Source organism: Achroia grisella, unplaced genomic scaffold, assembly GCF_030625045.1.
Source record: "Achroia grisella isolate CSIRO2021 unplaced genomic scaffold, CSIRO_AGI_Agris_v1 utg352, whole genome shotgun sequence".
Taxonomy (NCBI): domain Eukaryota; kingdom Metazoa; phylum Arthropoda; class Insecta; order Lepidoptera; family Pyralidae; genus Achroia; species Achroia grisella.
The window spans coordinates 203633-210437 of NW_026712812.1; positions in this window are offsets into that span (position 1 = coordinate 203633).

A 6805-nucleotide genomic window follows, 5' to 3' on the forward strand; every position below is an offset into this window, starting at 1 on the left:
TAATTATTTTGTTATAATTTTGCGCCAAGGGTGTGTAATAGAAGTGTAAAATAAATCAATAACTGTCAAATTGCTAATTTAAACCGTATATACCGTACGGTACCGTAATATACCACTTTTATCACAAATAGACATAACTTTATATTCTACGTCTTATAAAATTTTAAATATTTTATCATATTCTAAACGTTGTCTTTCAAGTAGCGTTCATAATATTTATAGAAAAAAATCCGTAGTCGCCGTAGTATGTCGTCTTTCTCCACCCGTCCTCATAAGCCGTCATATCTGAGTTGAGTGAGCTCAGATATGACGGCTGATGGAGATTTCCTTTTATGAATATCATCTCTTACACAGTGCAATGATCTCTTATTTCGTAATTCACTTTCATATTAAAATCTTTAAATAATGGTCCTTACTTCTATCTTCTCTCTCTTTATAAATATTAGCTTTTGAATTTAAATATTTATTACTCACACATAACGGTGGGCAATGAAATTTTGTCCAGAGATAGATCATATTGTACTTTTGGCTCAAGAATACTTTTTACTCCTATATACGCAGGTAGAGTGGGAAACAGTTAATACGTACTAACATATTAAATTTTATTATTGTAAGAATGGATAACTAGATCCAATTCTCTGAGCGATAAATTATTTTGGATTTTATCGATTATGGCCCAAGTTTGTGATAAATGACCTGTGATTAAGTTCATCAACATTTCGATAATTTGTTTAGTTATAATGATTGAGAACTTTACACGTTAGTTAGGAGAAGGCACATATTTCCATGTTTGGTGTAGTTCCTTATTAAATTGTTTTTCAGTTGTTTGGCGACCTCGATGGTCTATCTGTTTGACTTACTTCCGATGGTAGCGGGTTCAATCACCACATAATGTTTGTATTATGTGGTGATTGAACCCGCTACCATCGGTTATATCCATAAATATAACTATTTCTAACAGCTGTTCAGTACCTAACCACATCCTAAGTGCTGCTTTAGGAGCCACAGATAAAATAAAATTACATATTGGAACTAGATGGCGTACTGTGGATTATCGGAACAAATAATTTACAAGGAGTATATTTTTTTAACCTTTTAACTTAATGAATTGAATTTAAATAAACTTTATTATAAATATTTTTTGAATAACACGAATACATACGAAACCTCATTTAAATGCATTTTAGATATTTTACCACTTTCTTGGTTTCAAATATCTCTGAGGAAGGAAGGTAAGTTAAATAGTTAAAATACGCTTATTGGACTCTGACAGGTTTCTTTATATTTTTCATTAATTTTCAGTTGTATTCGGTGCCATTTATGAGTTTTATTTGCTCAACAAACAATAAACAAATGCATTACTGAATCTATCATCAATCTATTATAATGACCATTGTTAAATCACTTGAATTATATGCAGCAATGCAACATACTTTATTGTTTTATGGTTTCAGTGTAGAAAGCCAGTGCAATTATTACAATACGTACGATACACTGATTAATAGGAGTGGCAACAGAAAATCATGCATAGAACATGGAACATGCAACTGTTGCTATTTTTCATTAGAATCACTAGTGCTTTAATCATTTGTCCGCCATTTTAGATAGCATACTTAGATAGGTATTTCAAATTATCGTAATAGATTATGAATTGTTAATTTTTATAGAATAATAAGAATTTTTTATGTAACAGGAATTGATTTAAATTATATTCTGATAACACCCACTTGATGGTAATTTGCAACCATAATAGGCATATACATTTATAAATATATATATAATTGTACATTAACAGCACCGGAGGCATTTACTCAGGCGTTTCCATTCTGACTACAATGTCATGCTTTCGTACCCTGTAATTTCAGTACCATAAAAATAGAAATACACCTTACAAAGAGAGAATAGAATAGAAAATTCATTATTCAAATCGAGTTTAATTTAAGCACTTTTGAAAGAAAGAAAGAAAGAAAATTGTTTATTTGGTACACTGAAAATAATTTTTAAAATTTAATTTACATTTTATATTAATAATTAGAGAATTATTATTATTAGAATTTTGAATATTCATAGCTATTTTTATTTTGTTGCTCATTCTGAAAATGCGAAGAACGAGAAGAAACTGATTAGAGTAGACTAGTCCCTACAAACTAATGCTGGTAAACTACTACTAGTAAACGAGTACAGTAGGGATTCTACAGCACTCGTTTACTAGTAGATATGTCGGATAAGCAAGCCATCGCTATTCAACTATATTTTAGGAAACCCAACACTTTAGTGAGCATTACTACGCAAAATACTCAAGAAAGCAACAGCAACAGAAATAGGTGAGACAGAGGACGTAGACCACTCTATACAAAGTGTGCCTAAGTAATGATTATCATAACGACAATCACAAACAATAATATAAGTTTAATGGAATGAATATAGTAAAGCCGGTCCCAAAGCGGTTTTCCCCAATCTAAATTAATGCCAACGCTTCGAATCTTGTACAATGTCTACGAGAGTTAGCCAACACACTCATTAATATGTATACTAACTTCGTTGTGTATCCATTGGGAACTGTTAGGGTGCACTGACTTGTTTTACTCACACAGTATTACCACATGCATACTTGTTTAGGCTATAGATTTTTTTTATACATATGGAATGTTCTAGTAAATTTGTATAAACCTATTGTGTTTGTTTAAATGACTGAACGCACTAATGTATGAAATTATCAGACTGATTTGATTATATTTTTTTAGTTTTGTAACCTGTCTATTTCTTGTCCACTGCAACAACCTTTAGAAACAGATCAAAAAGGAAAAAAAAACAAGTAATCCGATAGAAGATAAATAAAAGCAGTTCGTTAATAGAGATCTAAGTGAGATCTTAAAATGGTTTGTTTTGGTTTGTTACGATATATAAGGATATTGCATCATTATTTTATAAAAATATAATGTCGTACTACAAAAATATAGGAATTCAGAGTTTTTATAGCTACATTAGAGGGTCGTTCAAAGTTCAAAGAACGTTAAGATCGGCCGATAAACCGGTAATATCGTGCCACTACCGTCTTAGAATAGGTAGTAATAGAATAGGTATGTTTCTAATTTTTATTACATGGCTGCTTGTGATTCTTTGTACACTATTTATACTCATCATGTGAATAGATTATGTCAAGTAAGTATATAATAGTATTCTAACAAGTCTTAAGAACACCGAAAATGCAACCTTAATTTGGTTTTTTATAAAAATTAAACCTACTTCTACTTTGCAATTAAAGAAACACTAAAATCAGTCTAAAATTGACAAGATAATAAAAATTGGAAAGATAGTGTAAAATATATATACATTTAATATAGTCTCATCGTGGACCTCATGTTTGACATTGTTTAAATTTAAAACTCAGGGAATGAAGAAAACGGAATATTACACAGCTATTTTAGATCTCTTTAGCCATGTAGAAGATTAAATAATAAAAGTTCAAAACTAAAGTTATCAATAATAATGCAATTCATACACGTAGTCACCGCGTAGACTCTTCGTAGAGGTAGCGTAGCACTTAGCTACAAAGTGCTATTAGTTCTAGGAAAATGTTTCGACGTTGTCATATGAAACTATCATATAGAAAGAATTATTGTGTATATCAATTTATAAAACTTATCAAACACTATTAGTAAAAAGTTTTACAATATGTTATAGTAGCTGGTAGCACAGATTACAAAAATAGGTTAAGAATTATTTCAATCTAATGAAATCGCTGATCATGTTCATGCTATATTTGTAACATAATTATAATCCTATTATTATATAATCATTATGCATTTATTATACATAATGCACATTGCACCCTACGTTGAGGGGCTTTAGCGAAAGGGTAGACGGTGGGGAGTGCGTGACCACAGAAATAGGTTAAACGGGCAATGACGCAATCGAACAACAACTTGTATATTTATAACGAGCTATTGAGAATAAGCAATCCCTTTTATGAAATTGACAGAAAAATAAACATTTGCTTAATAAAGTTTACTTAGATGAGGAACGTGCTGACGTTATTTAATCATGCATGGCATTTGTAATCAATCAAATCAATAGTCATGCTGTTCGTCATAGAGTTTATTTTCGACTTTTCCTATTCTTGTACTTATGTATTTGTGTTTTATTCCTTTAGTCGCCTTTTACGATGTCCTGGGGATGAAGTGAAGTAGTGACGAAGTAAGAATCGATAGTGTTATTACAATATGCACTCAAATAAATAAAGAAGAAACTTGGTAAGATACATAAAAACTATAAAAGCAAGAACTTTATTTTTGTCCTAGGATGTATGAGTTTGCTGATTGCCCTAGAAATATTTATTTTATTGTCATATTATATATATTGTTTATTACTACAACTATAGTTATACACATAAAAAATATTTTAAATCATTTCTATATGCACAGATAACCATATTTATATTTATAATCGAGAACATATAATATGAGATCAGATCTTACCAAGTTACTAACTTGTTTCCAAAGCTTCATTAATTAATAAATGTCTAAAATATAGCAGAATTGTTATTTTACATTCATTTGTAATTGAAATAAAAAACTTAACGTAACTTTTTTATATGTGCAAATGCATGATTATGTACTAATAACAAGTATAAATATTTATTGGCAGGAAACCGCTTGTCATTTGTTTTTAAAGCAAAACTTCTTCGGAGCGACAAAAAATCGTGCTATGGGTAGAATATCGTTGTACTATGACATTATCAACTTAATTGTTCTAACGGTAGGTTCTGACCTTCAAGAAGTGAATATCTTAATTTGACTACCACGAATTGCATGTTCTTTGCCCATCTTCTAGCTGTTAGTGAAAAAACTTGTTTAGATCACGTGATACATTTTTTTATTTTAATAAATTTAACAATTTTAACAATTTCTCTATTAAGTACGAACAAATTAAAGAACGAAATTAATTTTATATTATAACAAATAATTGAAGTTTTAAAATATTATTTCACCCATAGATACAAAAAGCTATCAGCGATAACCATATGTGGTAGTAACGTGCAGTGTATACGATGTAGTTACCAAAGTCAAAGTCAAAATAATTTGTATATATTGGAATTACATAAATTCTAAAGAGTACATCAACATTCTCAAGACTATTATACTTCTGTGAATATTCTTCAGTAATATTGTAAACATGTTTCTGTTTAAAAATAAAAATAAAAATAAATTAATCATAAAGAACACTATCAGTCATTTATACACGTTATAATTTTTCTCAGTATCCCTACCATCCAGCTCGACTGGCTATTATAATTAACAGTAATTTAGACCATAAGGCGTTTGATCTTTTTTTACTTTTAACTTTAATCTATAAAAGTGGAATTAAAAACAATACACTCTGTATATGTATATATACCCCTAATTTATAAAGGAAATAAGGAATGATTATATTTCACAGTTAACGTATTATGTAGTACACTATAAACTGTGGGATCATTAAACATGCAGCGGGTACCTCGCTACAGAACTATAACGGAATATTTATTATTTTCCTTTCGTCTTCAATAATGTATGAGAACCAGTATGATATAATGTATCCAACATTATGGCTGAAGGTAACTATTTTCACACTTCTGTTATTGAACATATACATATATTGATAAAAATATACTTAATACGTTGAGATAAATTTACAGTTACATTAAAAGTAATAATAAAGCAAATAACAGCAATATTAAGAAAAAGTATTATTTAACTCCAATTATATAAACTTTGTACCACATATAGGACCGATAAATACTCGATATATAAAATCCACATTTATCTTCTGTACTAATATTATAAATACGAAAATGGGTCTGTTTGTCCGTCTATACTGTCACTTTTTACAATACAACAATAGGCAGTATCTCAACATTTAATGTGAAGACAATTCCTAAGGATATACATAAAATCTCAAAAAAATTAGGATATAAGCTAGTAAATTGTTGTAATTTTATTTAAAATATATATAGGTAAAAAGACAATACTGTACTGAATACTCAGAAATGTATTATTTATTATTTTTGTATTTAAATTTATACTTCTTTTATTATACGCTCTTGACCATCGTTCCTAATATATATATATTTCCGTAAACCACGTCTTTTCTTTTTGCCTATATAAGTATAAAATAAAACTTTGCCAGTAAAAGACGGTATAGACATCGTCGCCATTTTAGCAATTCCATATAGGAATAGCGCATATATCGTAGCGTGACAAGATAAAATTGTAATTTAGAATCAATTACGGCAAACATGAAAACAATTCCTTACCATAAGGGAGGTTAAAAGAATTCTTGAATAGAGCAAGATTATGTTCATATGAATTTTTTTATTATATCAAAGTGTATGGAAACTGTGCAATAACAGAGAGGCTTTCGGCCCCAGTGGTTATTGTGGTTTAGCATTATACTGGATTGCGTCCCGAGAGCAAAGTCTCCGTATTGAATTTTAAAAATAAAATAGGCATCTATTCGCTTTGCTGGTTTACGTATAGAGTATTACGTATACCTATTTACTGCAAATGGAGTTTCAATTCTTAAATAGAATAGAATCTACAAGAAATGCAATGTAATAACGCCAGTAACTTGATGCGCAACTAACCATTATAAAAACAACTGGAATTGAAATATCTAAAGCCTCAACCTCTTTTTTACAACATCCAAAGGCTTGATATGAAGCTGTTGCAATATTTCCTTATTTTTTTATATCTTTAGAATAGCAAATAAGCTCGAGATAGGTAAATAACTTTATTTACCATAAATTATTACTATCAAAAGCGGT